The sequence below is a fragment of the Tupaia chinensis genome, unplaced genomic scaffold, assembly GCF_000334495.1.
Source record: "Tupaia chinensis unplaced genomic scaffold, TupChi_1.0 Scaffold000146_1, whole genome shotgun sequence".
Lineage (NCBI taxonomy): Eukaryota > Metazoa > Chordata > Mammalia > Scandentia > Tupaiidae > Tupaia > Tupaia belangeri.
Window position 1 is genome coordinate 14,475,080 of NW_006159616.1, and position 18,171 is coordinate 14,493,250.

Below are 18,171 nucleotides of genomic sequence, written 5' to 3' on the forward strand. Positions count from 1 at the left end.
TTTGTGCTCAGGTTCTAGGGTTTTGCTTCATTTTAAAAAACTGCCCCCGTTTTTCTCTTTCCCCAAGATTTTTTTTTTTTTTTTTTTTTTTTTCCAGCTAGGGCTGAAGTGTGGCTTTGACACCACAGAGAAAATTCATTTCCCTCAAGAATACTCCAAACCTACCTTCCCAGGAAGAAAGTAGAGGTCTCAGCCCAAGTAACCAAAACATGGTAGGTAAAGCCAGATTCCACACCTGACACCAGCAACCTGGCAGAAACATCCTGGGTACTGCAGGCTTCAGTGCTAGTGTGGTTGACTTTTACCTAATTCCTGCCAGTTTACCAGAAACATTTCAGGGAGAGGGCTGAGGCAGGGAGGGTCAGGAGACCACCCAAAGGTGGCCTCTAGTGGAGTAGTCTAAATTTATTCCTTAAGTTCAAACTATTTTTCCCAAAATTAAACCACATTTAGAATCCTACCACCCTCAAAACAACGAAACCCAAGAGATAGAGATGAAAGTAAGACTGCAATGATTCCAATGGTCTATCTTCTTCCCCACTCCGGCATGGGAGTCCAAAGACCCTGCGGGAAACCACGGCCCGACAAATGCAGTACCCAAATAAGCAGGCATTCTGGGAAGCTCTGTTTTAAGCCTCCAAAGCCCCCTATCTGACCTTTCCTGGGACTTCAATGTTATTCCTAAACCGATGGATCTTTCCAGAAAAAAGGTCGTCCTGTGCACATTCCAGAGACCAACGAACGAGTAGTAACTGATGATGCCGGGTGATGAGGGTGTGGGGTTCAAGACATCAGCCTCTCTGCTCCTGTGTGTGTTTGAAATTTTCCATTATAAAAACACACATCAGTGCTGACAGCAGAGCAAAACCTCAGCTGTGGCGAGACGCATTAGGGGGAAGAAAGAAACCCCAGTTCTGGTTCAGGACTCAGCGCAGACACCAGGGTTGACCCCGTCTGGACATCTCCTTCTCAGTATAAGCACTGTGACAGCGAGGACAGAGTGGGCATTCAGGCAATTCTGGCTGAATGATGAAGGAATTAAAAAACAAAAACAAAAACCTTTATCCAGAGCTGTCTAGACACCCCTGCATGTGACATAGTGGGGAAGAAGACTGGCTTTCAGGGACCCTGGGGGGCCAGGAGCAGGGGGCAGGGGGAGAAGATCTGTTTATACCCGACAGCTCATAATGGGTCCAAGAGGACGCAACTGGAGGGAGAGGGGACAAATCCATCTTTCTGAACACTGCAATCCTCCAAAGACGAGGAAGTCTTTTGAAAGGAACCCTGACATTTATGTACAATTGATCTATAATTAGAGTAAGTTGAACAGGAGTGTTGCCCCTCAGGATAACTTTTTGAGCTTCACAATTGCAAGGTAACCTTTCTCATTAGAGCTTTTTTAAAATCCCCAAACTGAGAAGACCCTCGGACAAAGAAAAAACAAACAAAAAACCCCCACAACACTCAGGGCCTCACCCAACCCCTCACCTTCAGAAGAATTAAACAACAATATTCAGATTCCTGAATCTTCCCAGTCTATCCAGGAACTCATCTCAGATCCACGGAGGTGTCCCGGGTACGTGGCGTGAGTGCTCGCCCCGCACAGACTGCCATTCTCTGAAACCGGTGCTGCCTCTCGGGTTCACCTGAGGCTTCCCGGGGGTGACCTGGCGGACAAAGCCCACCCACAGCCCTGCACTGTGGCCCTTCCTGGGGCAAATGCATCATCGTGGGACCTCCCCATCACTGCCACTGGGAAAGACAGGAGCACAGAGCAACAGACCCAGTCAGACGCACAGCCACATCGCCAAGGGCACGGACTGGCACAGCGTCCAACTCAGCCACACAACCGGACTGGGGAGCTGAACTGGTCTCGTAAGGCAGGCAAGGCAGGCCCCCAGTCCCCACATTTTAAATACCAGAGAATAGAGACGAATAAGGAGGGACAAACCTGAGTTTATCCACACATCGCAGGAACAGTGACAGAGGTGAAAGGGGTAGGGAGGGACGCAAGGTACACTGTGCCCACTGACAACCTGGGGCCTGGCATTCGATGCCCCTCCGCCAGCTCTGCAGCTATCCCAGGTGAGGGCCAGGCGCGGGCCCCCCACCATGCAACCACTCCCACCCTGGCCTAGAATAAACCCTCCTGAGAAGCCACACGAAGCCTCAGGTGGCCCTGCGGGTCTGGGTCCCGGCCAGCACTCTGGCGGTCTCTTGCACACACCTGCTGAGTCAGACTCTGGAGGGACCTGGGCTGCTTCACGCACATCCCCACTGCCTGGCAAGTAGAAAGCACCCAATAAATGATGCCAGTGTGTTCACTGGTCATAGTGGAAGGACACAGGCAGTGGAGTCAGACCAAGCTCCAATCATCCACGTGGCATCTGTGGTTACCTCCTGCAGCGCAGAAGACATCGCTGAAGCTCCCTTTCCTTGTCCGCAAACCGGGAGGTAATATCTAATTCAGAGTTGTTTGAAGGACTAGAAAACCACTCACAGCACCAAGCACACTGGCTGGCCCACCTGGCTATCCGGGGGCATTGGATAAAGGGGAAGACTATCTCTGGCAGAAGCAGACCTGAGTAGATGCAATTTGAGACGTCTGGCACTAAATGGGCCAGGCATGGAACAGAAAAGGTGGGAAAATACTGGGAAGCTCGAATGACAAAGAGATCAGGGAATCCCTCAGGGCAGTGCCAGCTCAGGTCTTTTCTTGGGCCTGAAGTTCCCCCACCAGCCTCCTGTCTACACGCTGTCCCCACATCCACATGAAACCATAGCTCTGGGGCCCTGGGCACACAGGACCCAGCCGAGGGTGCACGTGGAGCACATGGCACACTTGCTGGCTGTCACAGGTCAGAGCAGCTGCATCCCTGCCCTGAGAGGCTGGCAGAAGGCGCTTGAACCCACTTATGGTGAGAGAGACACTCTACCCTTGGGAAGCCCAACAGAAAGAAAGGGAGAAAGGGACTGGCAAAAACTGAAGCTCTGGTCCCAAGATTTACAAGTGGTACCAAAGTTCAATACTGTCATCCACCCATCCTGGGAAGAGCCCCTGCCCCCTAGTAGGACCATGATAGCCACAGCCTCTAGCCTCAGCGCCAGGCCACATGAAGGCCATCTGGCATCGAGCTTGAGATGGGCATGGAATGCGGGGGAAGAACAGCACGACATAAACTGGCAAGGTCATGCAGACCACGCCAGGGATTTGGGAACTCACCCTAAGAGCAGGGAACTGTTGGTGGACTTTGAGAAGGAAGACGACATCATCTAGTGTGCATTTTCAAAAGACTGACAGAAAAAGAAGTAACTAAAAAGATCACTAGCCCCAAAAAGACATGGCCGGTTTCTGTTTTTTTTTGTTGTTCTTTTTTTTTTTTTTTTAGTATTACTAAACTTGCTATAGGGCACCTGCACTCATCCGAGAGAGAGAGAAGAGAAAGAGTGAGAAATCATGTTGCCAGGTCCAGGACTCGAACTGTGGTCGACCATGTGGGAGTTCAGTACCTTAGTCACCATGCCACCTGCTGGCCCATGGCTAGTTTCTCTTGAGAGAAAGACAGAAATCTGCAGGTTTAGGTTACTCTTTAGACAAGCTCTTCGACTCCAACTGTTCTCACTTGCAAGTGGCCTACAACTGAGTCAAGAAAGGAAATCTAGCTTCCCTTTATTTATTTATTTTTTATTCGTTTTTTCTTTATAACTGAAAACAGAAGCCTTTAATCAGTACGTACTCTTCACCTTGATTTGCCATTTCAAACACCCTAAATTACTTCTATAGGAAAAATTCATCCACATATTTATTTTATTTATTTACCCCCCCCCCATAGGGCCCTTTAGAAGGGGCTCTTGCATGCAAAATCTCATTGGCCAGAAGCCAGACACAGAAGGTCATGTAATGTGTGATTCTATTTGTATGAAATTATATAAAATGTTCAGCACAGGCAAATCCAGAGTCAGGATGCAGACTGGTGGTGACCAGGGGCTCGGGGAGAGACCTGGAGAGTAACATATAATGAGGACAGGATTTCCTTTTGGGGTAATGAGAATATTTTAGAACTACACAGAGGTGGTTGCACAATATCGGGAAGATATTAAATGCAACTGAATTGTTCACTTTAAAATGTTCATTTTGGGACCAGCAGTTGGCGTAATGGCTATGTCACTGGACTCCCATGTAGTCGACTACAGTTCAAGTTCCGGACCCAATAGTTTAAACTCACGCTGGGCACGTTTGCGTGTGTGCCCAAGATCCTGAGAGGAGAATGGAGGAGAAGGGATTATGGCATGGGCATCCCCCCTGGGGGGTGATTTCTTGCTTTCTGTCTCTCTGTCTCTCTCTTTCTGGCGAGTGCACACACCCTATAGCAAAAACCTCTCAAAAACTAAAATAAAATAAAATGTTCATTTCATATGTTAATTTCTTTTCAATTTAAAAAGTAACCCTAGTCAATGTCTCAGAGCACATACACATTTCATTTTCTATGGAGATCAGACATAGCCACTGGTCCCAGCTTGGCTGCCAAGGGTCACCATCATGTCCCCCCAAACCTGGGGCCACTTCAGACTTTTCTCAGCCCCCTACACCCAATTTACCAGGCCACAGGTGACATCTGTTTTGTTGGCCCACCTCTGGGACCACTTGTTTATTCCTCATTCCTTCTCTGTGGTTGGGAATGGGGGTTAGGGTACAGACCTGGAAGCCAAGCTGCTGGAGTTCTGCTCCCAGCTCTTCCACTCGGTGGGCCTGAACTTCCCTGGTTTTGTCATCTGTAAAATGTAGGGACACCTAGCCTGGATGACTTTGTGCACATACAGCACCTGGATGCAGGCAGGGCGTGCTGATCTCAGCTGCAGGGGGTGCCCCCAGCACCATCTGCATGATGCAGCAGTAAAATGTGGGGACACCTACCCTGCAGGAGGCACTGACATGGGGAAGCCTGGATGACTTTGTGCACGTACAGCACCTGGATGCAGGCAGGGCGTGCTGATCTCAGCTGCAGGGGGTGCCCCCAGCACCATCTGCATGATGCAACACTGCCTCTGCTCTGCCTGATTCTCACGTGTCTCCTCTTCCTGTGATGACCCCACCACGACCCAACTGCCCGCCTTGGCTTTCAAGGTACCCTGCGCCTGCCTGTCCACCTATGCTCAGCACCACCCTCGCCCATCTCCACCTCCCTCAGTTTGGACCGGTGGTGGAGACCAGGCTCCTCAGAGTGGAGAAGTGCTACATGAATTGCAGCAGAAAGAGCATCTCCTGGGACTTGGGTCTCCTATCGCAGGGACAGAGATTCAGGGCCACAGACTGTAAGGACAGGATTGAGCAACCACCAAGAGGCCTTCTACCTCAAGAGGTCCATGGCCACACTCACCCTCCAGGAGCACCCAGGTCCTGAGCTCTCTCCCCACAGGAGTGTCACTGTGATCTGGCCAGCGACCCCATTCTCCCAAACTACTCTTCCACCCCCAAAGTGCCCACTTCCAAGTTACTCACAGTTGCACAAACACCCCCAAGGTCTGCAGGCCTCCTGCCTTGCTTTCTCATTCCAGCTGCACACTGACCAATGCTCACCTTTCCCTGGGAGGTCCACCTGGCCCCTGGCCCAGCTTCTCCTTATCAGTGTTCCCATGACATCCTATGCATTATCGTCTCTGGGGACAGGTCTATCTTTCCCCCTAGACAGAGAGTTCTCTGAGAATGAGACCCCCACCCCATTCTTTGTATCCCCAGCACCAGCAGATTGGCTGCACACAGTAGATGCGCAGTAAATACCTGAATGAAAGAATGAATGACAGTGGTTCAATGAGAGGTTACAAGAAAAGAGGCTAATTTGGAGTTACTGACCTCTCACTGGGTCATGGAGAAAATTCTGGTCTGAGAATTGGACAGCTGAGAATCCATGGTGGCCTGGCGGTGGCCACCACCCATGAGCACCCTCTGTGGGCCATGCCCCAGGGCCAGCACTGGTACACATCACCCACATCTCCAAAACCTCACAGCCACCCCATGAGGTGGCAGCCACTTCACCAGGAGGTACGGGTGCCACCCCTGGGCCCACACCTAGCTTGCTGCAAGTGTTGCCCAAGGCCTGACTACCCTCACTCATCCAAGCCGTGTCCAGGAAGTGTCAGAACACTGGGCACTAGGGATGAAGCAGCGAACAGGATGATGTGGCCAGGCCCTGCTCTCCTGGAGCCCTTCCTTGGGAAGACAGGGCTGGGGGTGGGGGTGAGGGGGGCGGAACCAAGACTGTTAAATGGGGACAGTTTCAGCTGCACCACAGTGGGTGGATGTGGCAATGACTGTACAATGTGTGAGTGTACTAAATGCCACTGAACTGCACACTTAAAAATGGTTATGATGAAGTGGCATGGTTAAGGTGCTGGACATTCCCACATGACCAACCATGGTTCAAGTCCCAGACATGGCTTGCTTTCTCTCTTTCCTTCTCTCTCTCTCTCTCTCTCTCTCTCTCTCTCTCTCTCTCTCTCTCTCTCTCTCTCTCTCTCTCTCTCTCTCTCTCTCTCTCTCTCTCTCTCTCTCTCTCTCTCTCTCTCTCTCTCTCTCTCTCTCTCTCTCTCTCTCTCTCTCTCTCTCTCTCTCTCTCTCTCTCTCTCTCTCTCTCTCTCTCTCTCTCTCTCTCTCTCTCTCTCTCTCTCTCTCTCTCTCTCTCTCTCTCTCTCTCTCTCTCTCTCTCTCTCTCTCTCTCTCTCTCTCTCTCTCTCTCTCTCTCTCTCTCTCTCTCTCTCTCTCTCTCTCTCTCTCTCTCTCTCTCTCTCTCTCTCTCTCTCTCTCTCTCTCTCTCTCTCTCTCTCTCTCTCTCTCTCTCTCTCTCTCTCTCTCTCTCTCTCTCTCTCTCTCTCTCTCTCTCTCTCTCTCTCTCTCTCTCTCTCTCTCTCTCTCTCTCTCTCTCTCTCTCTCTCTCTCTCTCTCTCTCTCTCTCTCTCTCTCTCTCTCTCTCTCTCTCTCTCTCTCTCTCTCTCTCTCTCTCTCTCTCTCTCTCTCTCTCTCTCTCTCTCTCTCTCTCTCTCTCTCTCTCTCTCTCTCTCTCTCTCTCTCTCTCTCTCTCTCTCTCTCTCTCTCTCTCTCTCTCTCTCTCTCTCTCTCTCTCTCTCTCTCTCTCTCTCTCTCTCTCTCTCTCTCTCTCTCTCTCTCTCTCTCTCTCTCTCTCTCTCTCTCTCTCTCTCTCTCTCTCTCTCTCTCTCTCTCTCTCTCTCTCTCTCTCTCTCTCTCTCTCTCTCTCTCTCTCTCTCTCTCTCTCTCTCTCTCTCTCTCTCTCTCTCTCTCTCTCTCTCTCTCTCTCTCTCTCTCTCTCTCTCTCTCTCTCTCTCTCTCTCTCTCTCTCTCTCTCTCTCTCTCTCTCTCTCTCTCTCTCTCTCTCTCTCTCTCTCTCTCTCTCTCTCTCTCTCTCTCTCTCTCTCTCTCTCTCTCTCTCTCTCTCTCTCTCTCTCTCTCTCTCTCTCTCTCTCTCTCTCTCTCTCTCTCTCTCTCTCTCTCTCTCTCTCTCTCTCTCTCTCTCTCTCTCTCTCTCTCTCTCTCTCTCTCTCTCTCTCTCTCTCTCTCTCTCTCTCTCTCTCTCTCTCTCTCTCTCTCTCTCTCTCTCTCTCTCTCTCTCTCTCTCTCTCTCTCTCTCTCTCTCTCTCTCTCTCTCTCTCTCTCTCTCTCTCTCTCTCTCTCTCTCTCTCTCTCTCTCTCTCTCTCTCTCTCTCTCTCTCTCTCTCTCTCTCTCTCTCTCTCTCTCTCTCTCTCTCTCTCTCTCTCTCTCTCTCTCTCTCTCTCTCTCTCTCTCTCTCTCTCTCTCTCTCTCTCTCTCTCTCTCTCTCTCTCTCTCTCTCTCTCTCTCTCTCTCTCTCTCTCTCTCTCTCTCTCTCTCTCTCTCTCTCTCTCTCTCTCTCTCTCTCTCTCTCTCTCTCTCTCTCTCTCTCTCTCTCTCTCTCTCTCTCTCTCTCTCTCTCTCTCTCTCTCTCTCTCTCTCTCTCTCTCTCTCTCTCTCTCTCTCTCTCTCTCTCTCTCTCTCTCTCTCTCTCTCTCTCTCTCTCTCTCTCTCTCTCTCTCTCTCTCTCTCTCTCTCTCTCTCTCTCTCTCTCTCTCTCTCTCTCTCTCTCTCTCTCTCTCTCTCTCTCTCTCTCTCTCTCTCTCTCTCTCTCTCTCTCTCTCTCTCTCTCTCTCTCTCTCTCTCTCTCTCTCTCTCTCTCTCTCTCTCTCTCTCTCTCTCTCTCTCTCTCTCTCTCTCTCTCTCTCTCTCTCTCTCTCTCTCTCTCTCTCTCTCTCTCTCTCTCTCTCTCTCTCTCTCTCTCTCTCTCTCTCTCTCTCTCTCTCTCTCTCTCTCTCTCTCTCTCTCTCTCTCTCTCTCTCTCTCTCTCTCTCTCTCTCTCTCTCTCTCTCTCTCTCTCTCTCTCTCTCTCTCTCTCTCTCTCTCTCTCTCTCTCTCTCTCTCTCTCTCTCTCTCTCTCTCTCTCTCTCTCTCTCTCTCTCTCTCTCTCTCTCTCTCTCTCTCTCTCTCTCTCTCTCTCTCTCTCTCTCTCTCTCTCTCTCTCTCTCTCTCTCTCTCTCTCTCTCTCTCTCTCTCTCTCTCTCTCTCTCTCTCTCTCTCTCTCTCTCTCTCTCTCTCTCTCTCTCTCTCTCTCTCTCTCTCTCTCTCTCTCTCTCTCTCTCTCTCTCTCTCTCTCTCTCTCTCTCTCTCTCTCTCTCTCTCTCTCTCTCTCTCTCTCTCTCTCTCTCTCTCTGTGTGTGTGTGTGTGTATGTGTAGTCAAATTAAAATAAATGAATGAATAAATGAAATGAAATAAATAATTCTGTTTAAAAAATGGTTATGATGGCCTGGCCTCTGTGGTACAGCGGTAACATGAGGACCCTGCAGTACTGGAAGCCACATGGTGACTGCAGCTGGGTTCTCGGGTCGGTCTGAAGGACAAGCCAGGCATGTGCACGAGTACCCAGGGCCCTGAGAAGCTGGAGGGGTGAGGGAAAGAAAGAGATCACAGCATGATGAGACCCTGCTGCAGGTGCTTTCTCTCTCCCTTCTCCTCTCTCTCTCGTGTGCACAAGCTTTCTACCATAAAAAGAGAAAAGAAAGGTGGTTAAGGTGCTGGATCCCACATGGCTGGCTGCACGGTTTGAGGCCCAGACTTGGAGGGAGCGTAGATGTGTATGTGTCCAAAATCCCAAGAGGAGAATGAAGGAAAAGGGGTTGTGATGTGGCCATCCCCCTTAGGGGATAATTTCTCACTTTCCTTCTCTCTGTCTCTTTCTGGTGAGTGCATGTGCCCTATAGCAAAAACTAAAATAAAAAGAAAAGAAAAAGTGGTTAAGATGGTAACTTTTACATTATTTTATCTTACCACAAGATTTTTGTTGTTTTTTAGAAAAAAACAAAAAGCAGCATGAAACCCCTAAACCAAGAAAGATTCCCTCCCAGGTGGCTCTTGAGCACTCTGGCGCCTGTTTTGGAGGCCACAGCACACGCCAGGTAATAGGTGTCAGGTATGCACCTTGTGGCTGTCAGAAGTGGGCTCACCCAAACCTGGAGCCCTGGGCAGAAGCACCAGGCCTGCAGAGCTAGCACGTCTCATCTCATACCCACGTTCTTGTGTGACTCTATGTCCAGAGTGTCTATTCCAGTAAGGACAAAATGCTGCCCCTTTGTGTTGGAAGCCATCCAATATAATCAGCTTACCACTAGGTAGTTGGCTGATCACCCCAGGAATGGTGCCACATGGGGGTGCTCAGCATTGGTCTCTGCTGTTCGCAGACTGGAACTCAGTGGTGGGCACAACCAAGTCAGCCTTGGTGAGTGGAAGTCAACGTTGAGCAGCTCATGCATAAACCTCTATCCCTTCAACAATGGCTACTGTGTTCATGAGCCCCAGGGCAAAGCCAGGGGTGAATGGTATAGAGAGAGACAGAAACAGTGAGAGGCAAAGTGAGAAATCACTCCCCAGGGAGTAGGACCATGCAGCAATCCCTTCTCCTCCATTCTTCTCCTGGGATCTTGGGCACACATTCATATGCTCCCAGTGTGATTTTCAAGCCACCGGGTCTGGGACTGGAACCGTGGTTGGCTATATGGGAGTCCAGTGATGTAACCGCTATGCCATCTACTGCCCCTCCCACTTGATTATTAAAGTCCTCCTTTATTGAGCCAGCCCCATAGCTTAGTAGTTAAGAGAGCCAGGTCCCATGGCTGACTGATTCAAGTCCTAGCCCCAGTGGCTTGGAAATCAGACCTGGTGTGTGTGCATGTGTGCACCAAATCCTGACAGGATGGACAAATGGAAGAAAAGGGAGTGCGATGTGAACACAGCCCATGGGGCGGGGATTCTCTCTCCTCCTGCCTGTGTCTCTTTCTGGGAAGTGCATGCACCTTCTGGCAATTAACAACAAAAAAAATTATCTTCTGCCAAGGTTACCCTTTGGTTAGCATTCATATGGGACATAAATATCTTTATGTCCTTTGCCCACTCAAAAAGATCTATCCACAAACCTCTTCCCAAAATTTGTCACCAATTTTCCAATCATGTTCCTTCCAAGTCTCTGACCACCCAGCCAAACCACTGGCTATGGCCCATGGATTGGTTAATCACATGTCTGGCCATTTCTCCTTCCAAGTGCAGTGCACCTCCAGATGCACTGCCCGAAGTTTGGCCTGTTGAGATTTCCACTTTCTAGTGGTGCCTGCACATAGTGCAGAAGCCTCTGAAAAACAGACCCCCATTTTTTATTTTATTTTTAAAGTTTTTTGCCACAGGGCATGTACACTTGCTAGAGAGAGGCAAAGAGAGAGAGAGAATGCGGGAAAGTGAGCAAGTGTTCCCTAGGAGGGATGGCCATGCTGCAATCTCTTCTCCATTCTCCTTTCAGGATTATTTTGGGCATGCACGCACGTGTGCCTGGCATGAGTTTCAAGCTGCCAGGTCCAGGACTCAACCTGTGCAACCAGCCATGTGGGAACCATCATCTTAAACTCCACATCATCTGCTTGCCTGATTCTAATTTTTTCTCCCTTTGTCAACTGACCATAGGGCCATAGGTGCAGGCTGGGAGAGAGAAGGTAGGGTAGCAGAGTAGCAACCATGGCATCTGGGTTACCACTTCAGGACTTGCTTGGGCTGGTCAAACATCCTACTTCCACTTGATGATGGAGTACTGCTGTGCACACCCAGCTTTATGGCTTGTGGGTCAGATGATAGTTCAGGATAGGCAACTCCGGTTACACGGTAACTTGGTGGCCCATCGTCAAATGTTCAGTCCCTACTCTGGCCCATAGAGTTTGGCCCATAAGGCCAAACGCTGTCTCTCACAGGCCTTATTTGCAGATGACAGCAGGGCTTTGTTCCAAAATCCCAAAGGCTTGCACTGCAGTTCACCTATAGGTGTCTGCCTAAGGCTCCAAACAGCATCCCTACCTGTTGCTGACACCTCAAGGACCATTGGATCTGCTAAGTCATATAACCAAGTGGCGGAGCAGCTTGTACAGTGGTTTGGATCTACTCTTATTATAGGCCGTACTCAAAACCAGCAGCTTTTCAGTCACTCAGTAAATGGGCTACAGTAACAGACCCAAATGAAGAGGGTGCTGCCTTCAAAATACAGATAGGTCTACTAGGTATTATGCTTCTTCCTTGATTGTAGAGGGAAGTTATACTTCACCTTTGAAGGAAAATGCCTCGCACCAATGGACTCCTAGAAATTTCACCGAGGTAGAAGGCCTCTGACTGTCAGTAGGAGTTATTTCCCAACCTCGGACATACAAATCTCCTACCAATAAATGTAGAGCAGTTGCTGCTTCTCCATCATTAGGTCAAATCAATATTATGTCAACATATAATGAACCATTTTGACATCCCTTGGAAGAAAAAGGCAAACAAGATCACTTTGAACTAAATTATGACATAGGGTTAGAAAATTGATATATCCCTGAGGCAGGACAGTAAAGATGCATTGCTGGCTTCGGCATCTGAAAGACAACTGCTGTTGGTGAACTGTATGGACAGGAGTAGAAAAAGAGGCATTTTCAAGGTCAATAGCCACATACAGGTGCCAGGAGATGTATGCATTTGCTCAAGCACTATAACCACACCTAGTACGGCAGCTGCAATTGGAGTCACCACTTGGTTAAGCTTATAATAATCCACTGTCATTCTCCAGGATCTGCCTGTCTTCTGCACAGAACAGATAGGAGAGTTAATTGGAGGTGCAGTCAGAATCCTTCAAGTCCGGGTAGTGACATTAGTCTCTGAAGTCCCTCTCAGCATGGAACGCGGCTTCAAATGTACTTTTTTCCTAGGCAGAGGCAGCTCTAATGGCTTCCACTTTGCTCTTTCCACCACAGGTTAGGGAACTAATGTGGGGCTTCTGCCAGCTGCTAAGTATGTCTATTGGAATGATGCTTCTGGAAGCTGGAAAGTAACCGCAGGATGGGTTCAGGGACCCGTGATAAGTGAACCTGAGCTAAAACTCTTTTGATCGCGTGACCTCTGTCAGTCTCTACTCTGACTGATAGGTGGCGATGTTCTGGGTCTCCTGGAATCAATGCCAGGTCAGAACCAGTGTTCAGCAGTCCCCAAAAGGTCTGATGACTTCCTTTTCCCTGATGTGGTTACCTGGGTAGAAGGCCAGACATCCCTTTGGGGAAGAACGGAGGAAAGCTTAACTATAAATTTTCTGTAGTGTATCATGGTCCTTCCTCAAGGGGACCCAGCCTCCCCTTCATTCAAGGGTTCTGGAAACTGGCTCAAGCTTGGGAACTGACTGAAGGGTCATGATTCTTTGTTTTAATGATTCGAGTTAGGCTGTGTCCCTTGACCTGGAAGTGCTCTGCTTATACAGATCAAGGATGAATTTAATAGGCTTCCTATCTGTTTTACTTCTAAGAACACCATCATTAACTAGCCAAGGCCACACAGCTACAAGAGTCAGACTATTCTGACTGTCGTTTGGCCTCTGCTGTGGTAATTACGCCCACCTGGCCTTTGGCAGTCAAATGCCATCACACCTTTAGGGTGAGGCGATCCAAAGGAAAAGACGCTTTGCTCCAGACCACAAGCAGAAGTAGCAGATGCACCAAATATACGGATGCGTATTGCACCATCAGGGTGGTCCCAGAGCAGAGCCGGCAGCTGTAGCAGCCAGAGCTGGAACTGCCTAGCTCGAAGTGTCCCCAGCTGGGGTAGCTACTGAGCTCTTATCACAGGTAGGTCCTCTCACCCCTGGAATCCTAAATTCGTACGCTGGTCCTTTCCCAAGTGTGGAGTTCACATCTCATGCCCTTCATCTTGGGCCTAAGTCACTCCCCACCTCCCTCATTTCCTAAGAGGCGCCTGCAGGTGGCCGAAGCGCCTTGATTCTAGCTCCACCCATCGCCTGCACAGTAACTTCACGAGGGGCGGGCTCAGGCTTAGCCCTGTCCAGTGCTTATTGACAAACTCTTCCAGACCCTGCCACCAGTCCCCACATCCGCACTGCACAAGCCCAGCCCCAATGGCAGCAAAGGCGGGGTGTGCCTTGGCAGATCCTCTTCCCCACCTCCAAGGGAGGCCCAGAGAGCCTGAGCCTGTTGTTAATGTGGTTTGTCTCAGGATCATCAGACTCATTTATTTTAATGTTGGGCAATGAAGGGAATGTTGAAAATCCAAAGCAAGAAGTTTCCCAAAGGCTCCAGGGAGATACCACAAGTCAGATTCCCCAGGTGAGCCCCTAGGTTTTGTCATCTTCCCCTGTCCGACAAGGAACTTCAACGCTAGATCAGAATGCGCATGCTCGACTCCTGTCCCACATGGAGTTAATAGTTGATCTCTTTGAGACTTGATCTTTCTCTTAATTGCTTCTTAGGGAGTAGCTACAGATGACCTGACATCATGTATTTGCTTCAGAATAACCCAGTGTGAGTGTGTGTGTGTGTGTGTGTGTGCACGTGCGTGCTTTTGTGCATGCGTGTGCACGCGTGCATACATGTGTGCATACATGAGTGTGCATGTGGTTGTGCAGACACTTGAAGCTAGTGAGGAAACCCAAGGGCTCATTATACTCTTCTTTCCACTCTGATATATGTTTGAAAGTTTCCATTAACGATAAAAGCTTTTCATTAAAAACAAAAACAAAAACAAAACACCTCTTCAAAGAGAGGCTAAGGCAGTAGAGATGGCATTCTGTACTGGTTGGGGGCTTGGATGCCAAAATCTGGATTAAAGGTTTGTTCTATTTTTCCTTATTCATAACAGAGCGCACGTGCTGCGCATGAGTGTGTGTGAGAGAGAGAGGAGTACCCCCTACAGGGTCTGACCACGCTGCCATCCTCTGGCCCATCATCCAGCCCGTGGGAGGGACCCTGAGCACTGGCATGCATGCCCAGTGTGTTTCAGGCTGAGTGCACCAGGGATTTGGATCGTGGTTTCCTCTGGCTTCTCTTGAGCAGCACGTTACTGCTGCACCATGGAGCCAGCCCTGGGATAGTGCTGGCTGCACTGTGCAGAAGCAGTGAGCCTCTGGCCAAATCGCCTGTCCACTCTGAGCCCCAGGGGGACACAGATGAAGGGGGAGCCTGCTGCCTAGAGTTCTTAGGAGGGGAATAAGAGTTCATGCGTCAAAAACTAGATCAGAGCCTGGTACTACCACGTGTTAAGAAACAGTTACCCACTTTTATTTATTTATTTATTTTTTTGAGAGGTTTTTGCTATAGGGCACGTTCACTCACCAGAAAGACAGAGAGAGACAGAGAGTCAGAATATGAGAAATCTCCCCCCCAGGGGGAATGGCCACGCCGCAATCCCTTCTCCTCTCAGATCGTGGGCATGCGTACACATGTGCCCGGCATGAGTTTAAGCCACCGGGTCCGGGACTCGAATTGCGGTCGACTACATGGAAGTCCAGTGACACAGCCATTATACCAATCGTTGGTCTCCCCACTTTTTTTTTTTAAAACCATAGGGCATGTGTACTTGTGGGGATATAGGGGTGGTCATGCCACAATCCCTTCTCCTGCATCTTCCCCTCCTTTTGGGATGTTGGGCACCCACGAACACACACCCAGTGTGTTTCATCAAACCACCAGGTCTGGGACTTGAACCCCACAGTCGGCCATGTGAGATTCGGCTGTCTTAACCATTAGGCCATGGAGCCGGCCCCCTCACTATTCTGATTCGGGCTTAAACAAGGTCATGCCCATGATGGATTTAGCAGCACGAATCCTGGCACCTGGCTATAAGCAGAACTGTAATGCAGACGGGGAGGGATGTTACTGGATACCTGGAAAGGAAGAACATAGCAATGGAAGTCCAAAATCAAAGTCCCTTCAAGTTGGATTTCATCCATCTGGCTTGTAGAGAAAAAAAAAAAAAAAGATTATACACCCCCAGGTAGATTGAGGTACACCTATACCTGCCCTTGCACATTTGCCTGATAAAACTTTTCAAAGCAAAACAAAAACCCATTCACTGCAAACCAGTCACAATCTATTTCTTGAGAAGAAGTGGTGACTAACTTTGACTAGCATAAGAATCAGAGGTTTTGCTAAATGTGAAAATACGTCTGCAGGCACGCTTCCACGGACCTGGGAGGAGGTAGAAGCTGCAGGGGAGAGGGCGGGCAGGCACGGCACCGGGACAGTGTGCATCAGCTCAGCAAACAGAGGGGTAGCACTGGCCTCCACGAACTGGGCCCCCATCCCGCTCCCAGCTCTGTTAGAGAAATTAAACATCTGTGCTGATTCCAAGGGGGTGAGTTTTACACGGCAGGGGACCCACTGAAGGGTGGATCCAGCCTTGCAGCAGCCCAAGAAGTACAGCCTCACCCAGCTCCAAAGTGACATCACCCAGGCCCCAGACAGGGCCACTCCTTCCTAAGACCCCTGAAACTCATCGATCCTCAGCAGGGCCTGAGTTCCCTGTAGGACATGCCAGCCTTAGCCTCTGCTTCTGGCTGGCAGAGTCTCTAGAGCCAATGGGCCACTGCTTTGGTTTTCTTTGCTTCTAGCCTGGCTGGTGGTGGCCAGCCAGGGAAAGAAAAGGGAGATTTGGAAAGTTATTGCATTAGGTGACTCTACACTTCCCTGTACACACATCACCAACTGGGTAAGTGCTCCCTGCAGAAGAAAAAAGCAGTAAGAGAACAGCAGGAGTTCTTAAAATGATCTAATCCAGCCCATCACTTCACAGCTGCCTGGCCCATGACCTCAGTGCTGGGGACAGTAACCAACAGCAACAGCCAGGACTTGGAAAGTTTGGTCCATAGCCCTGGCTGTGCAATTTTGGTAAGTCAGCCACCCTCTCTGGGCCTCCAACGGGAAATGAAGGGTTGGCCTCGACAGAGGCTCTGTGAATCAGGTAGGACTTCCCTAAGTGTGGGAGAGGACTGCCTGTGTCGCTAATTAATCGAGTGCTTTCCACCATTCAGGGGGGGTGTTGGGAAGGGGTGAGGTAGAGAACAGAGGAGCCCCCATGCCCTTTCTTTCTTGGTTCCTAGCATCCAACCGCCAGGAACAAAACTGTGGGCCCAGATCCCCTCACGCACAACTGTCCCACCTCCCGAAAAGAAAAATTTCTTCCAAGGACACCAAACCCTCGTCACCAGCGATGGCGTGTTCACCATGAACACCTGTTAAAACTCAGCTCCGGACCAGTTCCTGATGCTACCGGCTGGGGCGCTTAATTAAATATTACTCACTCAGGAAGCGGCCCTGCCAACTCACCCCCCACTGCAGAGCTCATGTTCAGAGAAGAAGCTGGCACAGCCAGGGCCTCCTCTGGTGGGGCTGGGGTCCAGCACCGCCCACTCTCCCAAGCCAGGAAGCAAGGACAGGGTCAGTGACTCTTGGGACCCAGTGCCCCACTGCTGGGTTACCACAGACAAATGGGGTGCACGCGCGCACACTCATACACACTCATGGTCCTTCACTCACAGAGACACTTTCACACACAGACACGCGTTCACGAAGATACAATAAAAGCCTCACAGACACACTCGCAGGTGCACGCGCGGACGTTGCACACACAGACACACGGTGACACACACAAACAGGCACTTTCCAAGACGCACACATTCACTGACTCAGTGACACACTCACACAGACACACCCACGGGAACATACTCGCGAACACACTCATACACAAATACGCAGTGGCAGGATACACAGACACACCTTCACGGCACGGAACTCTCGCAGAGGCAGCAGAGACAGAGACACACACCCACGAGCGCGAACCCTCACTCACACGCTCGAACTTCCTCGGACACCAGCACTCTCACCTGCGAGGAGACGGAGCTGTCCCACCCATCCTTGAACTTGAAGAGGACAATTACTAAATCGCCGCACGCAGCCCGGGCGCGGGTGACCCATCCCGCGGCTCCAGTACAGAACCGGGCTGCTCTTGTTTTTCTGTTTTAATCGATTTCCTGATACAACTCTCGGGCTCTCCCTCGGTTGCCTGGAGAAGCCTCGGAGGCTCCGGAGCGGCGGGGAGGGCGGCGCCGCCTGGGGTGTTGCCCGGCGGACTCCCTGGGGGAGGCGCTGCGGGCCGAGCCTCGGAGCCCGGAGGGGGGCCGGGCCCCGGGGGCCGGGGGGGGCCAGTCAGCCCGAGCCACAAATGCTGGCTCGGAATGGCGGGAAAAGCGAAACTAACTAAGCCGACATTGCGATGCCCCAGTGCGGGAGTGGGTCGGCACCCCAGTCCCGGTCGCAGGGATAGTCGTGGGAACACGGACCTCGGGGCGCCTGGACACCGAGAAGTCGGTGAGGGACGCCGCACGCCCCAATCTTTCTCTCCAGGTCTGCAGCCGCAGAGAGCCAACCCCAAGCTCACCGATGCCCACTGTCGCGCGGACCCTCGCCGGGTTGGGAGGTGGGACCCAGGAGCCGCCAAGACTCGCCTGAGCCTTCAGGAGCAGCAGCGGCAGCAACGCTGGGCGACGCCCGGTCCCTTCTCCCAGGACCCACCCGGAGAGAAGGGCTCCGAGCACCGCGGGAGGAGCCGAGCTCCCGGCGTTCTCCGGCTGGGTCCCCAGCCCGGCCCCCATCCGGTCCCCACTGCCCGGCTCCGAGCCCAATCCTCTGACCCTCCAGTCTCGCGGTCCCCACGCCTACCTCCACCCGTTCCCCAGTGTCCCGCCCCGCGCTCAACGCGTTCCGACCCCCACCCCAAGTCCCAGGTGCCAGGCCCAGCCTGCCGCG

General features: G+C 51.0%; 1 protein-coding gene across 1 annotated transcript in view; it reads right to left on the reverse strand.

Moving 5' to 3' along the window:
* SPSB1 (splA/ryanodine receptor domain and SOCS box containing 1) overlaps positions 1 to 17,821 on the reverse strand; it is an 86,182-nt gene extending 68,361 nt beyond the window's left edge. Inside the window, exon 1 of the mRNA XM_014586588.2 lies at positions 17,804 to 17,821. The gene's annotated coding sequence lies outside the window, so the exon portion shown is untranslated. The remainder of the gene's footprint in view (positions 1 to 17,803) is intronic.
* Positions 17,822 to 18,171: the final 350 nt, after the last annotated feature.